This window comes from Bicyclus anynana, chromosome 4, assembly GCF_947172395.1.
Source record: "Bicyclus anynana chromosome 4, ilBicAnyn1.1, whole genome shotgun sequence".
NCBI classification, from domain to species: domain Eukaryota; kingdom Metazoa; phylum Arthropoda; class Insecta; order Lepidoptera; family Nymphalidae; genus Bicyclus; species Bicyclus anynana.
Window position 1 is genome coordinate 12,726,850 of NC_069086.1, and position 25,757 is coordinate 12,752,606.

At 35.5% G+C, this 25,757-nt stretch overlaps 1 protein-coding gene across 3 annotated transcripts in view; it reads right to left on the reverse strand.

The window, feature by feature from the left end:
• LOC112050179 (formin-binding protein 1-like) overlaps window positions 1-25,757 on the reverse strand; it is a 100,882-nt gene that overhangs the window by 51,046 nt on the left and 24,079 nt on the right. The gene's annotated exons all lie outside the window — the stretch shown is intronic.

The window sequence follows — 25,757 nt, forward strand, 5'->3', positions numbered from 1 at the left end:
ACATTTAAATTCTAAACATTAAAAAATTGCTATTTGGTATTTTCTTTCCGCTTTAAAAATAACGAAGAACACATAAAATAAATTTACTCTATGAATGTTTTTGTTGAACTTATTGTTCGTGCGCTGTAGCATGGTGCGGATGACAGTTCATTTCACTGTTGAAAATTGCCGCGATTCACGTTATTTTAAGTCACCCGCACATGCTACAGCGCACGAACTGTAGTAGTGTAACTGTATAAAATAATAAGCTCTTTACTAACAAAGATTGAAGTTTAGAGTTTTAGAATGACTATAGTAAGCAAATACCTCTAAACATTTTTAGAATCTTTATTTCAGTTCACTTTTATAAGTAGGTAGGTTACTTACCTACATAATCTTAAGCGATAAACGCAACTATTTTTTTTAATTAGTTAATGATTACTTTTTTTTTATTCTTTACAAGTTAGCCCTTGACTACAAACTCACCTGATGGTAAGTGATAGCATCATCACTTACCATCAGGTGAGTAAGATAGAAGCGGGCTAACTTGAAGTTGGATGAAAATTACCTTATAAAATCGAATCGTTCTACCTCTCTTTCCTATTAAGAGTATAAGCATCACTTTACCACGCTACATTACACACTTTCCACGGCCTTTTAGTTAATTTATGACGATTTAGTTAATGAACTAATGAATCATCCAATCACAGTTACCTAAAACGTCATCAGGAAATACCTATGACTGTTAAATTTTTGATGACCGATCTGACGTACATAGCCTGTTTCAATAAATCTTATGTCAGCCACTGATGATCAAGTAATCTCACAAGCCTGCAGCGCTAAAGGTTTGACAGCCCATAACACTGATCGTATGTTGGTCGCGATGTGCATGACATCATGCCGATCGCAACCAGAACACGATCAGTTTTATGGGCTGTCAAACCTTTAGCGCTGCAGGCTTGTGAGATTACTTGATCATCAGTGGCTGACATTACACAACACTATTTATTTTTTCCAAAACGCAATGCAAAAAAAAACAAAATAAAAAAGAAAAGAAAAAACATAATGTGTTTTTTCTTTTTTCACCGGTCAAATTCACGCAAATCTATAAATACATAAGAAGGGATTTTCGTGCAGGATTCACAGGAATAATATCGGATTGGGATTATAATATGGTAAGGAAAAAGTTTGTTACACGATAAATTAAGTTATCATTCTAGAAAAAAAATTCGCGAGTGCCCGCTACTTACACTTTACTAATATTAGAAAGAGTAAAGATTTGTTTGTCCATTAGAATCCTATTTCTAATTCCCACGGGAACTGAAACTGCGGGCGTCTGCTAGTATAAAATAATGAAGGAAGCAAATTGCAAATAGGCCACGCGTATCGGATTATCATTGAGATGATTTATTGTATGTCGGAAACTTTAAAGCTGTATTTGCATACGCACCTTAATCGTTCAATAATGCTATATGAGTAATAACTAAATACTAATAACCCATATTATTAATAGAAACTTTGTATAGATTATCTTGTTTGTTTAACGTTGAAGACTGAAGAAGCCTTCAATTACTCGAACCTTCACCCCTCATTCACAATTCACATATTTTGCTCATAAAGGGACATGCATATTTGCATGCAGTAGATATTTGGTCACAGTGAGCAGATGCTTATGAGTCATGACACCTGCATATTCGTCTAGCGGCTGACTTACAATGACATAAAAGGACAACCGCAGTGTCATTAGACTATCGGCATTTACCATCGGCTCGTCTTTCCAACAAGCCGAATGTTCGACCTTATAACATTGTTTACATCTAGTGAATATTCACGTCAGTCACCACCTCAAATAGATGGAGCCAATGATTATTTTATTCTATAGATGTGTTCCGTGCCTAAAAATCAACGCAGAAAGTGATCCGAATTTAGCGACTCCACTGAGCGCACACATGCACAATTTAATGTTTAATAACATTATATATTTATGTATATATACTTTTTACACATCTTAAACACAAAACACGGCATTGTAGACAATAATTAGGTATTAATTTTGTTAAAATAACTTCCGTTGTTTAATAAGCGTCTAAATGAAATTAAGACAATTATGCACATTTGTCCGTCTCAGTTTTCATGGGCTAGCGCCCTATATCTAGTTCTAGTATAAAATATTTTTGCATGGAGCACGATAAGATTCACCTAACTACAAAGATATTTAGAGAAAGCATCATCAAACGTGGAAAAAACAGAGTTTTTTATTCGACGCGTATATTTTAATGTATTAAACGCATATCTTTGATAATTCTTTGCTTATTGGAAAAGGTACCGCGAAGTTGGTCCCGTATAAATATTATGTAAAAAAAAATCAAACCCTAAGGGAAAACAGGGGATAGTTGATTGTTTACTCATTGAAAGTAATTTCAGACCACTCATAACTTTAAGAGGCCTCGTGTCGATTTACTGAAAAAAAATCACATGAAAGACAAGGGGTGTATGCCTTCTGTAATACATACTTTTTCATGATATAAATTAAATTAATAAATCCACGACTTGGCACCACCTTCAAACTTGAAAATATAACAATTTAATTTAATACTTTTTAGTTTAGTCGGCTGTATTTTTTCATATTTATTTTCCTAAAAAACATAACGACAACTGAAATCGAAATCGCAAAAACCGGTATATCATCAAAACAGTGGCAACGCAAAGTGCACCAGTAGGTACATGACACCGATCGCAGTCGAATCACGATCGCGATTCAATCACGACCTCAAGGCAACGCGTTTTGAATGACCGGCGGCCATTATTCGCGCTAAAGCGACCGTTTGAAAGTTAGGAACACTTATGCTATAAGAATATACAATTCTGTGCGTTATACAACAGTGCTAGCGCCCGCTGTGCCCGATTTGGTTAATTTTTCGACTACGTAACGCGGCGATAGAGACGTGAGTCGTGTTCGACAGATTATGTTTAAGGGTGCCTGCACACAGTCAATACTATTGTCAATATTATTGAGAATAAGAATGGAAGGTTGCTCCTAATGTCAGCCACCGACGATCAAGTTATCTCACATGCCTGCAGCGGAAACGACTTGACAGTCTATAAAACTGATCGTGTTGATCGCGATGTGCATGACATCATGCCGATCGCGTCCAACACACGATCAGGCATGTGAGATTACCTACTTGATAAGAATAAGAATAAGAATTGTTTTATTTGAATAAACTCAGTACATAAATAGCAATGACGTCCTGGCCCTTAAACTAGGTAAGCCCGTGTCTTAAGGGCCAGTGACTTCCCTGGGTACCTATGCTACATACAATATCCATACAATATCCAATAGAATTTTTACTAAGATCTTAAAAATACATTACTAAAAAAAAAGTTTATAATTATTAATTTTGTGTGCATGTGTTAGTGCGTGTGTGTGGGTGTGTGTGTGTGTGTGTGTGTGTGTGTGTGTGTGTGTGTGTGTGTGTGGGTATGTGTGTGTGTGTAAATACATGCATGCGTGTAAGTGCGAGTATGTCTGTGTGTGTGCGTATGTGTGTGTCGTGCGTATGAGTGTGAGTTATAACTAGACTTCTTGATCATCAGTGGCTGATATTAGGAAAACGAACGACATGCGCTGTGGTTGTAGTATTTTATGCATCCTTACCTAACATTTATTATCTACACAAATATTGTAAAGCAGAAAGAGTTTTATTTTGTACAAGTATATACTTACTTACCTAACGAATAAACTCAAAAACTAGTAAAAGGATTTGAAAAATTCTTTGAAAATTTAAAAATTCTAAATGCAAGCTATCAATCAATCTTTCCTCTTTATAATATTAGTATACATAACAACAAATAAAACTTCATACTTTACTTTAATCAGTACTAAAAGGATATTATATTCGTCTAATCTAAAAACGATGTACTAGCTAACTGCTAATACCTACTTCCCCGCAGTGGCAACTGGCAACCAGTAATTCTAGTCTGTAACTTGATCACACCGATGACTGACGTGAGGCTACTGAGCTGATTTCAAATCATTAGTGTTTTATTACGTGTTTATGTTGTTAATACACACAACACACACAACATGAATATATCAACTTTTATAAAGATACTAGCGGACCCGCTCAAGCTTCGCTTTGACTTATTAATTTATTTGTTTGCCTTCCCTATCCCTACCTTACACTACCCTACTCCTACCCCTACCTTACCTCTACTCTGCCCCTACCCTACCCTACAACTACCCTACCGCTACCCCTACCCTACCGCTACCCTACCCTAGGATTTAGGGGTTTGAAAAATAGATGTTGGCCGATTCTCAGACCTACTGAATATGCACAAAAAATTTCATCAAAATCGGTCAAGCCGTTTCGGAGGAGTATGGCAACGAAAACTGTGACACGAGAATTTTATATATTACAGGATGCTGGGAAGTATTTCCGATAACTCTGGGGTTCATGTGTTCATATAAAGGCAAATATCCAAAAATAATGAATTTCAACGAGTTGGCCAATTCAAATCTCGAGCTTTAATGTATTCTAAGTTATATAATCTATAGAGTTTGGCACCCACTTGGATATAATTTCTTTTGTTATCACAATCGATAACGACACACATCATAGAATTAGGCTCCCATTTTCACATTTATGTTTTGATGAGTATATTTATAATCACCACTTTTTAAGTAAGTCGTAAGTATCTTGCTTTCTAACTCAAGGAATTATTCACTCAAGCCTGAGGGATGAATATACACAATCCCTTATGCAGTCGAGACGCCGAGCCGAGATTATTTCTTAAAATATTTCCCTCCAAGCTAAAAAAAATATTCCTTCGGGTTGTGTGCCACAGACTACGTTCAAAGCCACTGTGCCGGCTCTAATCCACCGGGTTGGCTTTGGTGTATAGATCTTTTAAGTCGGGTTTGAACCTAAGTAATTCTCGGATTTCCGTTTATCCAAAGTTGTCGAGTTGATCCAATGGTTAGCCTTTATGGCTACTAATTATGAGGTCATGGTTTCAAAATATAGGGTTTTCTTTCTTCCGAAAATTTTTGTTGAAAGTTGAAATACTTGACTCCTGTGGATCGGAGAGCACTATAGATCAACTCGTATTGGAATATTGTGGTGGTGGGTCAGTGCTCAAAATCTCTTTAGGTATAAGGAAAAAAAACCTACAGAAAATAAGAAAGAGGCTAAAATATTTAAGTCAGGTTTTCAGATTTTAGTTTTTCAGAGTTTAGTTTAGTTTAGAGATAAACTGACTAACGAGAAAATTTTTATATAAGATTCTTTTATTTTTAACACCACTTTACGTAATCATAGTAGATCATACTATGGATTTATTTATAGTTAGATACATTAGGGTAGGTACAATAATTTAGAAATTATAATATAATTTATGACTTATTACACAGTTTACATATTTCATTAAAAAATATTCCAAACAGTTAATAAAATAGCAAAATAAAATAATAAAATAGCATATAGCCTCCACAATGTCAGAGTGGCGCCGTACCAACAACAGCTCTCTGTTCTCTACATACTCGCGCTCCTCGAAGTAAACTACTGAACAGAACAACTCCATTCATCCTACACTTCGGTCGAACAACAACAACAACAACAACAACAACAACAACAACAACGGTCCTATATTCTACAACAATTATTTATAGAACAAAAAACGGTGCAGATATACCAAGTAGGCTAAATAAAATAGTAGATACAAATATGAGCATTTGGCAGCCTCCACATCGTCAGAGTGGCGCCGTACCAACAAGAGCTCTCTGTTCTCTACGTACTCGCACTCCTCGACGTAAACTACTGTACAGTGAGCCTAGTGGCAGTTTGATACTGTGACGATCGCGTTAACGTATACACGAATTTCTAAGGAATTGAAACAGCGCCAACTAGTGGCCCTATTGCACAACAGTTTCAATTCCATATAAATTCGCGTTTACGTTTACGCGATCGTCACAGTATGAAAATATTGAAAACTCCCATTACGCACTTCCAGCTTCCGTTTTCCCTGCCACCTACAACATGGATATATTCAAGTCAAGAGTGAATAGGTATCTTCTAGGCAAGCGCGTTCTACCATAGGCTGCATCATCGCTTACTGTCAAGCATGATTGCTGCCAAGCGATAGCCTATATAATGTAAAAGAAAAAAAAGAAAAAGGCACTCTGTTCCACTCTATTCACCCGACACGTCGGTCGAACAACTTCATCACACTGGTTTTACAGTCTACAACAATTATTTATAGATCAAAAACGGTGCAGATATAAAATAGTAGACACAAATATGAGCATTTGGCAGCCTCCACATCGTCAGAGTGGCGCCGTACCAACAAGAGCTCTCTGTTCTCTACGTACTTACTCGCTCGATGTGAGCTACTGAACAGAGCGACTCCATTCACCATTCGTTCGATTAACCGCAACATCCAATCAACTGCGTCACACTGGTTTTATATTCTAAGGATTTTTTTTTAAATCTTTAATACGACATTTTCTAAGTACAAACATTCAATACTCACTAATATTTCTATAGAAATATGATTGTATGTATGTATGTATGTTGTTTTTATATTTTTTAGGACTTATAAAATTGCAACATAAGTCAATACAAAGTTGCTGGAGCTGGAGGGACTAAAATTCAAGCTGTCTAAGGTTTGATGGGCCTTATTAGAAGGCTCAAAGTCACTCAGCGGACGATGGAGCGAGCTATGATTGGAGTTTCTCTGCGTGATCGAATCACAAATGTGAACATCCTCAGACGAATTAAAGACACTGACATAGCTCAGCGAGTCGCGAAGCTGAAGTGGCAATGGGCAGACCACATAGTTCGAAGAGCCGATGGACGTTGGGGTCCCGAGGTGCTGAGATGGCGACCTCGCACTGGAAAGCGCAGTGTTGGTCGGCGGGTTGCAGGGAGCCGCTGGATGCTGGCGGCTCAAAACGCGTTGTGCAAGCCTATGTCCAGCAGTGGACGTCTATCGGCTAATAATGGTGGAAGCTATGATATCCGCTTGTTTAGAAAGACAGACAGGAAAAGAGAATATTGGTCATGTTTAAAACAACTGTTTGTCATAATATTACCTCCGTTATGTTACAGTTAAATACGTGATTATATTTCATTCTAATTTTTTGTAATCTATAAAATCTTTTAGAGACGTATTAACAACTGAAGATACGAGTAATAGGTACGTTACGTACGTTGCTTTATATGTTGGAACTCAGGTTAAAATATTCATTTATGTATTTAATTAATTTAGCTCTAGTCGGTTTCGGCCACAAACCGCTCAATATCTTCATCCACCTATACTGCAGCCTTTCTTGATGAGTACTGTATACCAACAAAGACATTAGAAATAAAGGTAGAAAACGAATGTCATTTCATAACTTATTATGTTTATAAAATGTTATATAAAATATATTAACCATATCTAATTGTTCTAAGCTTAATAATCAAACTTATTTCATTAATTTAAGAACAAGTTAATTATAATTATTATTAGGTGTGAAATTACTAGTCATTTATACCCTACCCTCATTTTTAATTTGTTTGTTAGTAAACAGTACTCATCAAGAAAGGCTGTAGTATAGATACATTATGAGTAAGTAAATAAAGTGAAATCTCAGACAAGCGTGAGTTATAAAAAAAATACAGTAAGATTAAAAATTTCAAATAGTCGGGCAAAAATATCACACAGTTATCACAGCTTATAGGTATATCAAACTTAAACTCGGATCGACTATTGGATCCTTGCGCGTGGTCTTTCATCGTATCTTTTTCCTCAAAAATAGAAGAAAGGATAATGATCTAGAGCTTTTTGTAGCAAAAGACCAGTTCAAAATAATTTCCAAAGTACACTGTTGCAAAATAAGTATGAGCAATAAGAAAGGTTCCACTTGCTAGGTCATGTAAAAGCTACTTAAAGATATATTATAATAAAATTATGTCCGTCTGTCCGAGCATGGGAAACGGTAGCCAGCAATTCGAAATGTTCGCCTTATGCTAGCCACACACCATCCGATGCATATGGTATGCAGGTATCCTCACGATGTTTTTCCTTCACCGTTTGAGACACGTGATATTTAATTTCTTAAAACGCACATAACTGAAAAGTTGGAGGTTCAAACCGAACTCGATTCAAACCTACGCCCTCCGAATCGAAGGCAGAGGTTATATCCACTGGTCTAGCACGTACCTCTTATTGCTCATACTTAAATTGCCACTGCGTACTTTTTGTTACTAAATTATTTTAAACGTATCTTTTGCTACAAAAAGCCTTTCTTCTCTTTCTAAGTAAAAAGGTACGAAAAGTCTATGATATACCATACCTCTATGGTTTGAGCTTATTGGATGGTGTGTGGCCAGCATTACGTTCGTAGGAACAATAGAAATGAGCAGCAGTAGGCAGATGCGCATAATTTCACAGTTGAGTGGAAACGGAACCGGTCAGCGGGGTCGACCGCAGCAGGTGTAGCGAGAATTTATCATAGCAACGCTCCCTAGAGCCTACTTCGGCGGTGTTCTTAGTTAGTAACGATTTATAGCTCACTGTGTGATCCCGGTTTAATTTCAGCGCAAAACTTTAGTTTCAAAATTCATTTATTTGACGTAGAGTACTTAAGCCGGTTTTATAATTGTCTGACGTGTCGTGTTGTGACGCATAAGAACAGAATCGGTATCATACATTTTGTATACGTCACGTCAGACAAATGTGAATCCGCCTTTAGTTTATAAGCACTTTTGAATTGTCAGGTTAGTCTGATTTTAACCCCGGACGCAAAAAGAGGGGTGTTATAAGTTTGACGTGTCTGTCTGTCTGTCAGTCTGCATGTGGCACCATAGCTCCCGAACGGATGTAGCGATTTCAATTTAGTTTTTTTTTGTATCAAAGGTGACTTACAGGCGAGTATTCTTAGACATATTTGATGAAAATCGGTTGAACCGTTTGAAAGTTGTGGGGGTAGAAAGTGAAGAATAAACGAATGTCTGTAAATATACTCGAGTGAGGTGTCAAATAAAAGTGCACTGAATGAAAATATTAACTTGATCGAGAGTGTAATTAATAATTTCATGGCATTTGGGGGTTTTTCAAGATTTTTATAGTGTGCAGTGACTCTATCATCAGTTCGGAATGCCGGTTCTAAATCTGCTAAAAAGAGAAAAAAACTCAAGAATAACTCTTAAAAAAATATAGTTTGCAACGGTTAGGCTCGTCGAAAAAATATCGATACATCGATATATCGATATTATTTTTTCAATGTATCGATATTTATGAGCGATATTTAATGTTTCGATGTATCGAGGTATCGATATAAAATTACAAGTATTGAAAAGGTATAAAATCGATATTTTTTATAATTAAAAAATCCTAAAAAAGAATACTTTTTTTATACTAACATTTTTTAACAAATTACATTTTTTTTGTCTTTGGTCGACTCGATTTACTGCGTTTTAATTTGGTACTTAAGTTGGCAACTCTGTCTGTCAATGTCATTTCAGTGTCAGTGTCCGTGCTTCAACTATCCGTCTGTTATCCGTATTATAACCTCAACGCGAGCGTATTTCTGCCTGCATTTGAGTTGATTATAGTTCTCAAACAATCTAAGTAATTAAATCTGTATCAGATAAATATTGGTTTGATTAATAAATAATTAATATTTTTTATTGTTGTCCTTGATTAAAAAAAATTAAAAATGATGTCTATTGATTAGTATTTATCTAGTAATGTAAGATGATTGAAGTAGATTAGGCCAAATATTTTTTTTTTCCTATCACACCGATATATCGATATATCGATATTTTTAAATAAAAATATCAATATCGATATTGATATATTCAAAAATTATCGATACAATATATATCGATACTTTATTGCATTTCCGACATCCCCCAACGGTTATATTAATTTACAACCTCTTTCACTTCCTGAAGTATATTTACGAGTATTTCCGATCAGATTAGATTAGAGACCTATGCATAGGCGGAAACCCTCATGTGACTGTAGTCTGTAGGCATACTCTGCAAAACGAAACAAACCATTGCTAATTACGACAGAACTAAGCACAGTAAGACTTCCATGTAGAAGGTTGGTCACAGAAAGGAGAGAGATTTCATCGTTTGGATAGATTAAAGTAAATTAATTGGTAATTGAATTAGAAATCTAAATTAAACATTTACGTAAGTTTTAGAAATTTTGATTTCCAAACGATACCATTATTACTTACTTATTATAATTTTGAGCTAATTATATTTATTCATCCATAATCATTTAAAAAATAATTAATAAAATGCAAAAAAAAACATAAACGTTACACAACGTTTCACTATTCTTGGCACCCACTTTCAAACTTTCAGAGCGGATAAAAATTATATCATTTATTCATATATCATGTTAATTTTTATCTACATAATAATGATTATATTAACGCTTTCAACGGAAATGTTTGCGAGCCACGCTATATCGGTCAGCAGCGAGATGAACAGCATTATGGCTGAAGCAATGATAATTTTATACTATAGATTAGCTACGTCCCTACAAAAGCACCGAAAAAGTGATCCGAATAATAGGCTACAACACTGACCAACTTTTGCTGACGACACAGAATTACTAGCCTCTCATGAAAATCCTATAGAAGCATCAGAAACCCTGCAAAATAGTCTACGTAATAAATAACAAAATATGTGAAATAAATCGTGCTAAGAACAAATTTCGATAATTTTTGTCTTTCATTCGATTATATATTACATGTATTTTTTACATTTCCTGAACACACAACTCAACATTGGAGACGATATTTAGGTATTATTGGTTTAAAAAAACGTTCGTTGTTATACACACACATTGAGTTGTGTATAAATTTCCTCTTTTAAGCGCCTCATTTTACATGCGCTAGTAACACATCTAACAGTATTTAATATCATTGGCTGAAGTGGTAAAAACGAACGGCATTCCAAGTGGCATCTGGAAATAGAACGATCGACAATAAAAACGTAGGTATATAAAGTCTAAGAATCTATAACGCGAAACAGCGCATCTGAATTTAGCATCAGTGAAACATCTGTTAGTTATTGAAATTGCTTACATAATGCTTTGCAGGATAGATAATATTATTATCTTTGAGTGTCTTAAGAAAACACGAGAATTTATTGTTTTAATCTCTTCCATAATATGACTGTTATTTTTGTTGCATAGGTTGGGGTCGCGAAGCTGAAGTGGCAATGGGCGGGGCACATAGTTCGAAGAGTCGATGGTCGTTGGGGTCCCAAGGTGCTGAATGGCGACCCCACACTAGAAAGCGCAGTGTTGGTCGACCCTCCACCAGGTGGACTGACGACATCAAGCGAGTCGCAGGTATTCGCTGGATGCAGGAGGCTCAGTATCGTGATGTTTGGAAGGCCTATGTCCTAGTGAACGTCCGTCGGCTGACATGTCACTAGGACTAAGATGGATATCAAGCGGGTTGCTGGGAGCCGCTGGATACTCGCGGCTCGAGACCGTTTTGTTTGGAAGTCCGTGCAAGAGGCCTGTGTCCAGCAGTGGACGTCCATCGGCTGTTAATGATGATGATGACGAAGAACTCGTGACAAATCCAGAAGATTTAATAATCATACATATGATGTTTCAAGGACTATTTTATGGATGTTTGTAACTCGATCACCGGAAATTTTGCACAGAGATTATAGATTATTATAGTCTTTACTAGGATAATTAAATAATGTGTTGTTTTAAAATTTGTGATTGATTAATAATAACAATTTATATCTACATTAAGTTAAATTAATTGTAAAATATTGTGATGAAGAGAAAATAAAAGGGCTATAATTATTAGATTTAAAAAGACGGAAATACTTAGCTCCGCTTATAACAGTAATTAAAATTATTAAACCAAGAATATTCGAAAGTATAAAGTGATTATCTTGTTTGTAAAAGTGTGATGTATTTCGTAAAGTATCGAAAAGTTAGTAAATCAAGCTATCCTGTAAATAAATGCCATAAGACAAGTGTCGTGTACTTACTAGATAAAAGTGACTGTTAATCCTTTTAAACATCAACAACACCATACATAAACTGTTATTTCAACACTAATTATCATTGTGAACATTATATTTATCACATTTTGAACAGTATAATAAAGCTACGCGTTGCGCTGTATCACAAATTTGAAGTGTAACCCAACTACAAAAACACGTTTAATCAGCTGACGAGTACCGTCAGCGCATCGGACCGTGTGCAAGCGACTCTCGCTGTTGCGCGTACGGCGCAAGTATCATTATCGAGCGCAGTGCGCCGCGCTGTGTGACTCACTCGCTTTAAAACATAATGTACTGCATCTTGTCAAGTGAAGTAATTTTTCACTATAACCATCATTAAGATCGTGGCGTAGTGGGAATACTGCCGACATTTAACCGTGAGGTCGAGGGTTCAAACCTCGGTGGCGGCATCCAATTTACTCTTTTTTAATTTATTTGTTGTAAAAAAGAGACGCAATGGCTACCTCATCGGTTACTAAATTATGCGCTGGTTGCAAAGTACCGTTGCCCAAAAAAGAATTTCTTAGTTGCTCAGTCTGCAAGTCAAAGTATGATTGTGAATGTGCAAATGTACCCACTAAACAATTTGAAAAAATGGACAAAACTAATTGGAAATGCCCTGAATGCTGTAGCAAACAACCGAAGACAGGTAATACGCATACACCCGTTAGATCGGCTGTCTCATCGGGGGCATACAAGGGAACGGACGATGAGTCGACTGACAACAACATCACGACCCGTAAAAAACCAAGTAAGAGCCCAGCTACTTACATAACCGATGACAGTACCTTTATAACAGAATCCACTTTACGCAATATTCTTAAACAGGAACTGTCGTCTACTATACAAAAACTGGTTACAGCTCAACTTAAGACAATAAACGATCAAGTTTCAGGTTTTAGGGAGTCCATGTCTTTTATAAATGCGCAGTTTGAACAACTTAAGGATTCACTTGAAGAAAAGACTACTACAATTGACCAATTAAAGAAAGACAACACTCAACTTAATACAACTATTAAGGATCTAACGACCAGGCTAAATATCGTTGAATCACATATGAGAGAATGCAACGTTGAAGTGAATGGGATCCCCGAACATAAGGCAGAGAATCTGGTTAACACTATGGTTCAGCTGGGTCAAACTGTAAAAAGCCCTCTAACGACGGAAGACATTCAACATGTAACTCGAGTAGCGAAATTCTCTAAGGACGCTGCTAAACCTCGATCTGTTATAGTGAAGCTCCGTACAATGAAACATCGGGATGCACTCTTGGCAGCTGTTGCTCAATTCAACAAGAAGAATCCCGTCGATAAACTTAGTTCGCATCACTTGGGTATTGGAGGATCCCGTGCGCCGGTATATGTCTCCGAGCACTTGACGCCTGGGGGTAAATCCTTACACGCTGCGGCGCGAATTAAAGCGAAGGAAATGAAATATCGCTTTACCTGGGTGAGAAATGGGAAAATATATGTGCGGAAAGACGAGTTTTCTCAGGCGATATTAATAAGACATGAAGATAGTCTCAAGCTAATTGGTTAACATTAATAATAAATATTTAATATGAATGTTATGACCTTTAAATCGGCCACAATGATATCTATATATTACCAAAACGTCCGTGGACTAAGAACGAAAACCAATGCTGTACTTAGAAATATCTCATTGTCTTACTATAAAATTATAGCTTTTACTGAAACCTGGTTGAATCCTAACATCAACGATAACGAGTTGTTTGATTCCCGCTATGTCATCCATAGAAAAGACCGCACTTTTTCAAATGAATCAAAACGTGACGGAGGAGGTGTTCTGATTGCTGTCTCTCGTGAGATCTCATCTTTCCGGATGTCTAGTTGGGAGTCGGATGATGAGAGTATTTGGGTGGTGTTAGAGATTGTTGTTAATCATAATGTAAAAAGAATTGGACTCTGTGTAGTTTACTTGCCGCCTCCAGTTAAGTCGGAGACTCTGAGAAACTTTCTGGATAGTGTCGATACTGTAACCAACTACGTTGACGATTTAATTTTCTTAGGTGATTTTAACATGGGTTTTATTAAATGGAATATTAATGACAACTGTTCTTACACAACTCCGTCTAACTATAACAATAATCTTGGCCATACATTAGTAGACTTTATGTCTTTACATAATCTGTGTCAACATAATAGTGTAGGTAACTGTGATGATAAGCTCTTGGACTTGGTTATTAGTAATTTACCAAATATAAGCATATCAGAGGCTCCGGACTTGCTGAGCAAATTAGACCCCTACCATCCTAACTTATTAATAAGAGTTAATTTCACTCATGTTTCATACTTGAGATCCAAAAGTCGTGTTGTTTATAATTACTTCAAATCTGATTATGGTACAATTGTAAAGGAAATGAAGAATATCAACTGGTTGCAAAAGTTTTCTACTTGTAAAGATGTCGATGCTATGGTTGATGTATTTTATAAGTATATCTATGAAATTATTAATACATCAATACCAAAACGTAAACTTAAACCTGCGAAATTCCCGGTCTGGTTCAGTAGGAACTTAATTAAACTTATATCAGAGAAAGATAGGCTTCGCAAAAAATTTAAGAAATACAATAATCCTAGAGATCAATTTGAATTCCAAATCATTCGTTGTCGTTGTCATAAGCTATACAATATATGTCTTAAGGACTATAAGACCAAAACGGAATCTAATATTTCTAAGAATCCTTGCAATTTCTGGAAATATTTTAAAAACAAAAAGCAAGGTGAATCTTCTCTGCCTGCATCAATGAAACTTGAAAATGAATTAGCAGACTCAGGCACATCAATAGCTAATCTTTTTGCAGACTATTTTTCCTCTATCTACTCGCGACCACCTAATTGCCAACCTACTCTTACAAAGTTTCCCCTTAACAATAATACTCCGCAATTGGCTAAAATACAGTTCCTTGAGTCTGATGTCATAAAATGCATTAAATCTCTTGATCCCCTTAAAGGTGCTGGTCCAGATAATATCCCACCTGTATTTATCAAACGTTGTGGTCCTGCGATTGCTTTCCCATTGACACTAATTTTTAATCGTTCCCTAACTGAGGGGATTTTTCCCAGTGAATGGAAGAAAGCACGAATAGTACCAGTATTTAAGAAGGGAGACAGAGTGGATGTTAAAAATTATCGTCCGATCTCAATACTTTCATGCTTCTCTAAACTTTTTGAAAGTCTTGTTCATCCTATTCTATCTCGGCATTTGGACAATTTTCTCACGAGTTCTCAACACGGCTTCAGATCTGGTTTATCCGTGCAATCAAATTTGTCTGACTATACTTCAGATCTCTGCCATATGGTTGATAAGGGGCAACAGGTTGACGTCATATACACAGACTTTAGCAGCGCATTTGATAAGGTTAACCATGTACTACTCGTTAATAAACTTATGCAGTATGGAATCAGTGGTCCCCTTGTCAAATGGTTTAATTCATACCTTCACCTGAGATCCCAAACTGTTGCAGTCAATGGTTTTGAGTCTAAAACGTTCCAGGCACAATCTGGAGTGCCACAAGGTTCCCACCTGGGGCCCCTACTGTTCTTGGCCTTTATTAATGATATTTCCTCGGTGACACAACATTGTACTAGCTCGTTGTTCGCGGATGATTTGAAAATTTATAAGACAGTTAAATCCTCCAACGATGCTAAATTACTACAAGAGGATTTAAACAGAATAATTAGATGGTGTGATAACAACTATATGACTCTTAATGCTAACAAATGTTTCCATATAAAATTTACTCGGAAAAAAAAACCACTTGTTTCTAGTTACTGCATTAATACCACAGTACTGCAAGAGTTATCGGAGATAAAAGACTTAGGAGTCACTATTGATAGTAAGTTAACATTTAAATCTCATATAAATAATATTGTTCAGAGAGGTGCACAGCTTTTGGGATTTTTGAAACGCAACACAAAGGGGTTCTCTTGTAAGACCAAAATTATTCTATACAATGCCTTGGTGAGATGTTGTCTTGAGTTTGCTAGTGTGATTTGGAATCCAATCTATAGTATACATTCTCAACGAATTGAAAATATACAACGAGCATTTACTAGACATCTTGCCTTTATATCAAGCGGTATGTCGCATAGGATGCCTTACCACCAGCGTCTAGCACAGTTTAAAATGTTACCGCTGCGAAGAAGACGTGAAATGCTTGATTTATGCTTTCTTCACAAATTAATAAATAATAAAATCAAGTGTGGTAACTTACTGGAAAGGATATTTTTTTCAGTCCCGCGTAGATATCCACGCTACCGTACTACGAAAGTATTTCATGTTCCTTTTATAAGGACTAACCTTGGTATGCAGGCCCCTATCAGACGAATTTGTGCCAAATATAATGAAATATCCAAAATCATACCAGGTATTGACATTTTTCACAACTCCTTCAATGTTTTTAAAAACAAGGTACACGACCATTTTGTACTTAATAATAATAATAATTAATTAAATAAATTGTCTTAGGTTTAGTTTATTACTTTTCTTCTCTTTCTATTTGTTATAAATAATTTAGAATAAGTTTAAATATATTGTCAACTTTAATTTAATTTTGTATGTAATTTTACCTAGTAATCTAATTTAATAATTGTATTCAATGAATTTGTTTTCCTTTTATGCTAATGTTTTATAATAGTATACTTTTTTTATTAACTTTGACATAATATAATATTATTATAAGCTTGACATATAATTATTATGAAAGTGTTGACATGAAATTATATAAAATGTTATGTGCGCCTAGCGTTAGTATACATATCAGATTTTTTGTGGCATATTGTATTGTTTTTAATGGTTAATATGTGTATTGTTGGCGTGCTTTAAATAAATAAATAAATAAAATAAATAAAATAAATAGATTATTGGCCAATTTTATATCTCGATATTCCCACATTAATCGACGCAGCAAACCGCGGAGAATAGAAAGTGTAATAGGGTTTCCAAAACAAAGATTCAGCTTGTAATAACAAATATAAAGTTTATTAAACTTTACAAAAATACAGTTCCATATCGCCTTTAGGTGTTCGAATAAAAATGCGTGCAGTTAGCGAGGTCAGACAGGCGCACGGATACATTACAATCCCAACATCTGACGTGTAAATCTAAAGATAGCCCCTTAACCCCTCCGCACATCGGGGATACTTTAAATTCGATACGATATAAAAAAGAACGGAAGAGAGGCCGGTGAAATTGATGAGCTCGGGTGCGTTAAACCCAACCGGACCGGGTCGGTGGTACCTGGTACCAAATGCGTACCGCCGGTTCCCAAACGCGGGGGCTACTTGCAGACGCGAGTAAACAAATACCGATCGGTAAGAAATACGGGACAAGCGCGAGTTGGAATCGCGTGATGAGCGTTCCATAGTGTAGGTAAGTTGGTACGCACAATATTGTGTGATTTACCTACCAGCAGGCTTATTTACTACTCTTTGACGTATGCTAGTTGACATATATGAAATTGAGATTCTATATAACAAATATCATCCGGTGCGTACTGGTGGATATCTTATAATAGATAGATGACATTTTGTCAATTGATTGTTTATTTTAATAGGTTGATAAAAAACCAAAATAGTGGATAGTCCAGCTGGTTATTATAAGATCATAGACTTTATACATTTATTTTACCATTACGTAGTAGTTTTGGACAAAGATTTGGTGAATGGTCAATTTGCATCCATTTTCTTGAATAACTTGGTAAACTATTTATTTTAAAAATACAAAAAATATATATTTGAGATCCACAAAATAAACTCATTCATGTCACAACAACCACATTTCAATTTAATAGGTCTAGTAGACTCGAAGAAGATTGCCTGTGACAGACGGGCAGACGGACACGAGACACGAGTGATCGATCCTAAAATGTTAAAATATTTTTATTTCGTACGGAACCCTAAAAACAGAAAGTTTATTTACAGACCAGCCGTAATTTTTATACGCCACAGAGAAGCAATTTACATTGCACGCCGTAAGTGAGACCATAGCCAAAAGATAAAATGCGATGAAAAGTTGGAAAAAAGAAAATTTTGCGGGTGCAGCGTTTTGCATTGCTAATTTCTTTAGCAGTAGTTTACTTGGTGAATTTTTTACTTTAAGGAAAACACAGATATTTAACATTTCTTTACTTAACTGATAACAAAATAAATACAGTAATCTGATGTCTATTTATACACATCGTAAGTTATACTAATACTAGCTGACGTCGCGCGGTGTCATAACAAGTTAGCCCGCTTTCATCATCACTTACCATTAGGTGAGATTGTAGTCAAGGGATAACTTGTAGAGAATAAAAAAAAACATGTACGAATTCGTATGTTTCCAAACTTGTATTTTTCTACTCTTATTTAAATTAGTTACTTGTACATTTGAGACGTAAAGAGCGTGAAGTGTGACGAACACGAGCCTCTAAATAAAGTACTTAATACGTCTAAAAGTGGTATTTGAAGAAACTTAGTTATTGTTGATTTTAAAATGCTTTTACTTAAATCAAAATACATGTCAAAAAGTCGTAACTTCGTATTTCAGTAAGGCAATAAAAATAAAACAAACAAACGACATTCACTTTTTCACACAACAATCATCGAGTGTGAACCAATGTTATACGTCTCGCGATAACGAATTAAAGTGAAACAAAGTACAATAAATAAAAGGGCCGATAAGTACAGTTCAGGTCACGTAAGTGGGCCATATTGAAGTTAGTTCAAATGAAAGCACAGTAAATAAAATTCCAACCTCAGACAAATTACATAAGGACCTGCCTCGCTAGACGTTACTTATCTGTCAAAGTATATGATCAACGATCTAAATCGATTATAAAAAAATTGTGTCTATAGAATTATGTTTCATAGTTGTAATCGTGTCCGTCGGTTAAAGAGCTCCGTAAAAATACCTTTCTGTGTAGTTGGATGGTGTAAAAAACGGTCAACTTCTAATTTAGTATAAGATACATACCATACTCTAAGCTCGTTTTCCACCAAAAATAACAGACAATTTTGTTGTTGAATTTGGGTGCAATACTAGTTCGTATGTAATTAGTCTGAGATTACGACTCTGATAATGGAATCTACCACTGTAACGGAAATCAGATCCTAGCATGAGCCGCAAGAAAAAAGTCAGTTTTTTAAACAAAATGTTACAATTTTTAATTTACAAGTTAGAAAGAAGAAGAAAAGAAAGAAGAATCGAATTTCCACGAACTTTTGTTATTTTATTCGGAATAGACCACAATGAGAACGCAGGTCTACGCAGTTATTCGAAAAGATGACTTACATTACGCCAACAGGTACTGGAATTCGTTATAATTTCATTTTCGTCGTGTGTCACACCTCAAGTCAAAATGTTTTGCATTGGCAAGGCTTCGAATTCAATCGGGAGTTTAGTCACGAGTCGATCATACGTGACGCTATGAACATCTAGAGAGTGTGACGTGTGAACATTGTTATGAGGTCTCGATGCTCGATGTAACGTTCGAATGTGCATTGTTAGTTTCATTATTGATTTATTAACACACAAATGTATAATGTAACCAATGGTCGGCTAGTCTGCTTCCTGCATATCATGTAATTAATTGAAAGCGATTGAGATCGGATACACCGGTTTCGAATTTTATTCGTGACAACAAAAAACCAGATTCAGAATTATTTATTACTCGTACATTTGAATAAACTAAATTAACTATTCTTAGATTTTGTGCAGATTTATATAATATCGCTTGATGATTGCTGAGACACTCATATGGAATAAATACTCTTTTGTAGGTAAAATACTGAAAGCAAATATCATTTCATACAAAAATCATCGTTTCGTTTCAAAAACAACTTGTATGGTAGCAATGTTTGCCAGAATGTTCATTCAGACATTACATAAATAAACTTTCAAGCAGAATCAATAACTGAACACATGATCCAAATTTAAATGTTCTCACATTCATTTAAGCTTACTAAATTAACACAAGTTAATTAACAAATACATGTGCAAATTAATGTCGTAACTGAACAAACTGATTCAAAACATCGAAGCAATACTCCCACTTCGAAAAGCTTCATAAATGAAATATGCAAATAGTTTACAGAGTTTTTTTAAATGATCGTCGATACAGTGATCCAGAAGCATCGATGCAGTTGTTCGACATTCATTCAAGCGTTTTCAATGTGTAACGCGGCTCTAACAAACATTGCCGAGCCATTCATCCCGTTTCTGAATCACAAAACGAAGCATGCACTTGTATAGTTAACAGGTGACGCATTCGATGCTAGTATTTCACATGAGGGGGAAACGTTCTCATTCCTCATTTGCGCGTTTATTCTGAGGGGGAGTGAAGTGCCAAAAATGGCGGAGGTAGACGCCGAGCGGAAGGATAACGCACTCAGATTTCTTTTAATCGAAAACTCCGTAAACACGAACGTAATTGACAAAAAGGTTAGTGAAGCCTTTTCAAATTCCTTTCACGGCGAAGCCTTGACTCGGTAATTTCGATAAACAGCTGTGTGCGCAAAAGTGCTTTTTTTACGTAGCACGCCGAGGAATTCTCGTGAAACTAGTACGCAATCAAAGTTTTAAGAAAACCAACCAACAATTAATGTAACCGTTATGTTTTTATTACCGTACTCGAAGGAGTCGTTGGGTATTTTTAATGAAATTTGAACTTGTTTTGGTAACTTCGTACATTTTGTCTTACTGACTTAGTGAAAATCTTTTCAATGATTGGTTATAATATATCTTATCAAATTCGTAAAGATCTTCACAAAAATCACAAAATGTTAAGAAGTAAGTACAGAAAGGAAACTCTACGGCGCAATCATTGTAAACAGTATAATTTGCACCGAAAGTAGAGCAATAGTAATAGGATTTATTAAAGTGGGTATTGCATTTTACAATATTTCATTAACATACATATTGTATTAAAATGCACGAATACGGAATGTTTACTTTCCCATTTTGCCGCGTAGTCGCTACTTATCAATCTATCGCATAAACAAATACATATGCAAATCAAAACCGATACAGAAGAACTGTTTTTATGCGGTTTGCACTGATATCACGAAACGCATGAACTAAATACATACTCGTATAATGAGCTTGCTGATTGAAATTATTTTGCAGGTGTATAGCTCTAATTAATGTTGAATTAATTACTTTATTAGAAAATCCAACATGAATTCGTATCCGCAGACAGAAAAACAGAATCAAAACACAATGCTAAACATTATCTACTAGGAAGTGTACACAAAAGACTAGCATTTTCAGACTCAGCCAAACTAGCTGAGTAATAATACAAATTTGTTTGGCAGTTAAAAGATGGGCAGATAATTCTATCGTCACATCGTCAAAAGCAACAGATTAAAAAGTCCAACGCATACAAGCGTGACTAGTATGTGGGTAATCGCGCTTAAATATCAAGGCCGAGAACGTAAAAATGACTATAATAAACGCAACGAAAGCGGCCGCAGAGAAGGCACGGCGAGTGGAGCGCGACTCATCACCCACTTGCTGCGGAGCTCCGCGCACCGGTCCGGTGCGGCCGCACATCTCAAGACACTTTCGCTACTAACCAGTAAACATACTACAGTAGAGAGCCAATAACCTCGAAGCAGACAACTGCAAACATTTATACTGTAGATGTGTATTATTGTGATCATGTATTTCTCAAGACATGATCGTTGATGTCTAAAATGTTCTTCCTTAGACAATGGATAGATTACTAGTAAAATGACAAGTGCAATTGTCACTGAAATGTTATTATGGACTGGACTGAAATTAGTAGTCGTACTATAACTGGCATAGATTGCAATCGAGAAATAATTATGGACTATGCAGAAATGTATTAAGTAATCTAAATCTTAAGACATTGTCCTTGATCTCGGAGATATTCTTCCTAAGATTGAACAAAGTAGTAGCAATTTCTAGTAGTAGAGAAAGAATTAACGGATATCTATATACAAAATGTAATCAGACTCTATTTATGTAACAAGTACAAGTACCAAAATCAACGACTAACTACTTGATACCACTTGCTTTTTATTGCCCAGTGACCTCAAAGCAAATGATCTCTTAGATAATCTTCCTAAAATATAAAATTATAGATGAAATAGTAATTCTTTTCAAAATGATATACCTAATGTGTGTTATGAGGTAGCCTGTTGTATGTTTGAATTATTATTGAAGAGTAACTATTGTAAAAACGTTATCCGATTTGATCATAGTACTTAGGGTATCTAACAAGTACCTATCAAGTATTATTCAGTTATGCTTCTCGATAAAGCCGCCAAATTCAAAGCAAACAATTACAAACATGAACTGTAGATGAAATGGATATTAATATAAATCCGAACTTGTTCGAAGTCGCTATTTGTAAGTGTACGAATAAACAGGATTATTGAAAATGTGATCAGACTCTATTTCTGTATTTAGGTTACGTACGTCGTACAAGTACCAAAATCTGCTCAATAAAGCAACTGACCTCAAAGCAAATGACTTCAATCGAGAAACATGGATTGAAGCAGAAATATATCAATCTAAATCCAAAAGTAAGATCCTTGATCTCGGAGATATCGTTTCAAATATTATAAACGTTCGAGAGAAAGAGAGAACTAATTTCTTCTTGTAGTGTTTTTGATAACGTTATTTAGGTTACATATAAGTATCAAAGATTTATATCTATCCACAAATTAAGGCGCATACTTTCGCTAGACAATAAATGACAATCATAGAGATTGTTACCGAAACAAAATTTTCTCAACATCCAAATGTGTGTTAAATGCTTGACCTTAATACTTAAATGCTACAAGAGTTATGTTTGACAACATAACATACTTATTATAGTAAGATATTTATCTTTATAGCCGTATCTCGTATGAATACAAATTAAAACAACAACAACAAAACAGTAACGAGACACTAAAAAGGCCTTGAAGCTAAGTATTTTACTCTAGAAAGCTTTTATAAGCTTACAGAGTAACGTCCTAAGAGAGGCCCTTACGAGTTTGATGGCAAAACTTGCAACTGCTAACTAAAGTAAGTTCTAAACTATGGATGTTATCTACGTTTATGTGGTACTCTGATGATACTCTGATCTCTCATCGCTGATACTCTGATGTTCTACACACTCCCGTAGATCACTCAATATTGTGCTTAGCTATTTTATTCATCGCCTACCATAAAAACAACTTAAAGCATAGACGTGATCATATACCACTATCACTGGTATTACTTACGTATACAGCGTATACAGGGTGTCTCGTTTAAGTGACAGGAACAAATTTTAATAAGTAACGATTTTTACATAATCAAACGCTTTCGGAACAAAAATAGCAATAATTGTAACGAAGTGTTTGAAAATAATGCACTAATGTTTTATACATCTTTCGAATTTATATTAAATGAACATGGTTTGAACAAAAATCAATATAACTTAAAAACCGTAAAATTTCGGCTAACATATACTGCGTTATTTTAGACGATTGTTTAGAGGTATGCCATATACAGGATGTATATGGCATACCTTCACAGCTATCCTAAAAATAAAACCGCTATATATATAAATATAACCGTATTCAGGTATAAATAGATGTAAACAACGTAATATTTTGCGTTCTACAAACAAATATTCGGCGGTACTGATAAGATAACACTATTTTATTAAAACTTTATATATATTATATTGAATTGATAAGTTTAGATATTTATCTAGCCCGTAACAATTTTTCTCACGATCAGATCACTCGATCCTGCGAGATAAAGTTGTTCGTATTACATTAACGCCGCGTTATATTTGCAAACAGTGTGCCTAGTGGGAGTTTTCAATATTTTCATACTGTTACTATCACGTTGACGTTTACGCAAATTTATATGGAATTGAAACAGTTGTGCAGTAGTGCCACTAGATGGCGCTGTTTCAATTCCTTAGAAATTCGCGTTTACGTTACGTGACAGTAACAGTATCAGACTGCCACTAGGCCCTCTGTATAGTATAATATTCTCATAGGATGGCATGTAGCTATTGTATATTATTGTTGCTAATTGCTAATTTTAACTTATTATGTAAATTATTTTTAACTAGCGCCTCAACACATACTGACGCTAACTTTGCTTTTGCGAAAATGTCTTTGTACTTCAGTCATAGTTATAACATAGCACAATGTGAGAATGTGTAAAAATGTCAGGTTAAAAAAAAAATGATAAATACTCGTATAATATGTACCTTCTGATTTTTATTTTAATAAAAATACGACAAGTAAGTTACCCAAAAAAAAATTAAAACGATCAAATTAACCTCTTCTTCTGAGAAATCTGTGGAAACACTAAAATAATAGAAATGTTTTTGCAAACCATCCTTTGCAAACAATCAATTGAGTGTCGTGTAGAATCCGAAAGGGGTGTGGATTTTCATCCTTCTCCTAACAACTTAGCCCGCTACCATCTTAGACTGTATCATCACTCCTTTTTCTATCTTTACAAGTAAGCCCTTGACTACAATCTCACTTGATGGTAAGCAATCTGAGATGAAAACGGGCTAACTTGTTAGGAGGAGGATGAATATCCATACCCCTTTCCGTTTCTACACGACATCGTATCGAAACGTTTTACCGCTTGGCGGTACGTCTTTGCCGGTAGGGTGGTATCTAGTCACGGCCGAAGTCTCCCACCAGCCATTACCATCAGATGAGATTAGTCAAGGGCTAACTTGGAAAGAATGAAAAAAAAACTAAAACCATGCAGTAGCAAAATAAACCACCTACTCGTGCAAGCCAATAGTGGAGCCATAACTGACTTACAAATAAGTACATAAACTCGAACTCGATTAGTAAAAGATTAAAACGGCATTCTATGTTGATTGAAAATATGCAAACGACCTTCGCATTTCAGCCGGCTCAAACGTACAAGCACCTACATACCTATGTGCGGTGGACTTGATATATCCAACTTCACCAAAAGCGTGTACCTTATGCGATAAATACCAATATTTACCAATATATATTGAGATAATATATTGAGATTATTCTGTCTTCGTTTTGAGTTTTATAGGCACGAGACATTAAAGATCCGTCTATATGTACAGACATTTAGCGTGCCAGACACGTGCCGTGGCAGACAAAATAATATAGATTTGATTTTTTTTTTAAAAGAACCTGCCTTCCGAAACGATGGTATATTCTTTACATTAATAGTCAACTGACGCATCAAAAGTGCTTGTAAACTGAGCCTACTTGAAATATATATGATTTTTGATTTTATTCTTCCATACCGTGTTTATTACTTTATTAACATATTTATATATATCGTATGACCGCGCGGAAGTTGACAGACACGGGCGGAAAGAATATTTTGTCTTTTTGTCTGTCGGTAGAGTCCTTTTCATAAAACCTGAACTAAAATTGACAACGTCTTACACAAATGATAATAAGACCTCAAATACAAAAAGACAATGAGCGCCAATAAGACATTAGCGCCGCGTCTGAGGGGCCATCTTTCATTAAAAGGACTTTAAAGCCGGATTTATATTTGTTTGACGTATCGTGTAGTGACACAGAACAGAATCGGTATCATACATTTTATATGGCAACGTTTACACTTATGTGTTGTGACATGTTGTGATGACTTCTGATGTGCAGCATACAAAATGTATCATACCGACTCTGTTCTGATGCATCACGACACGAAACGTCAGACAAATATAAATCCGGCTTTAATCTCTAGATACCTCTGTTAGGC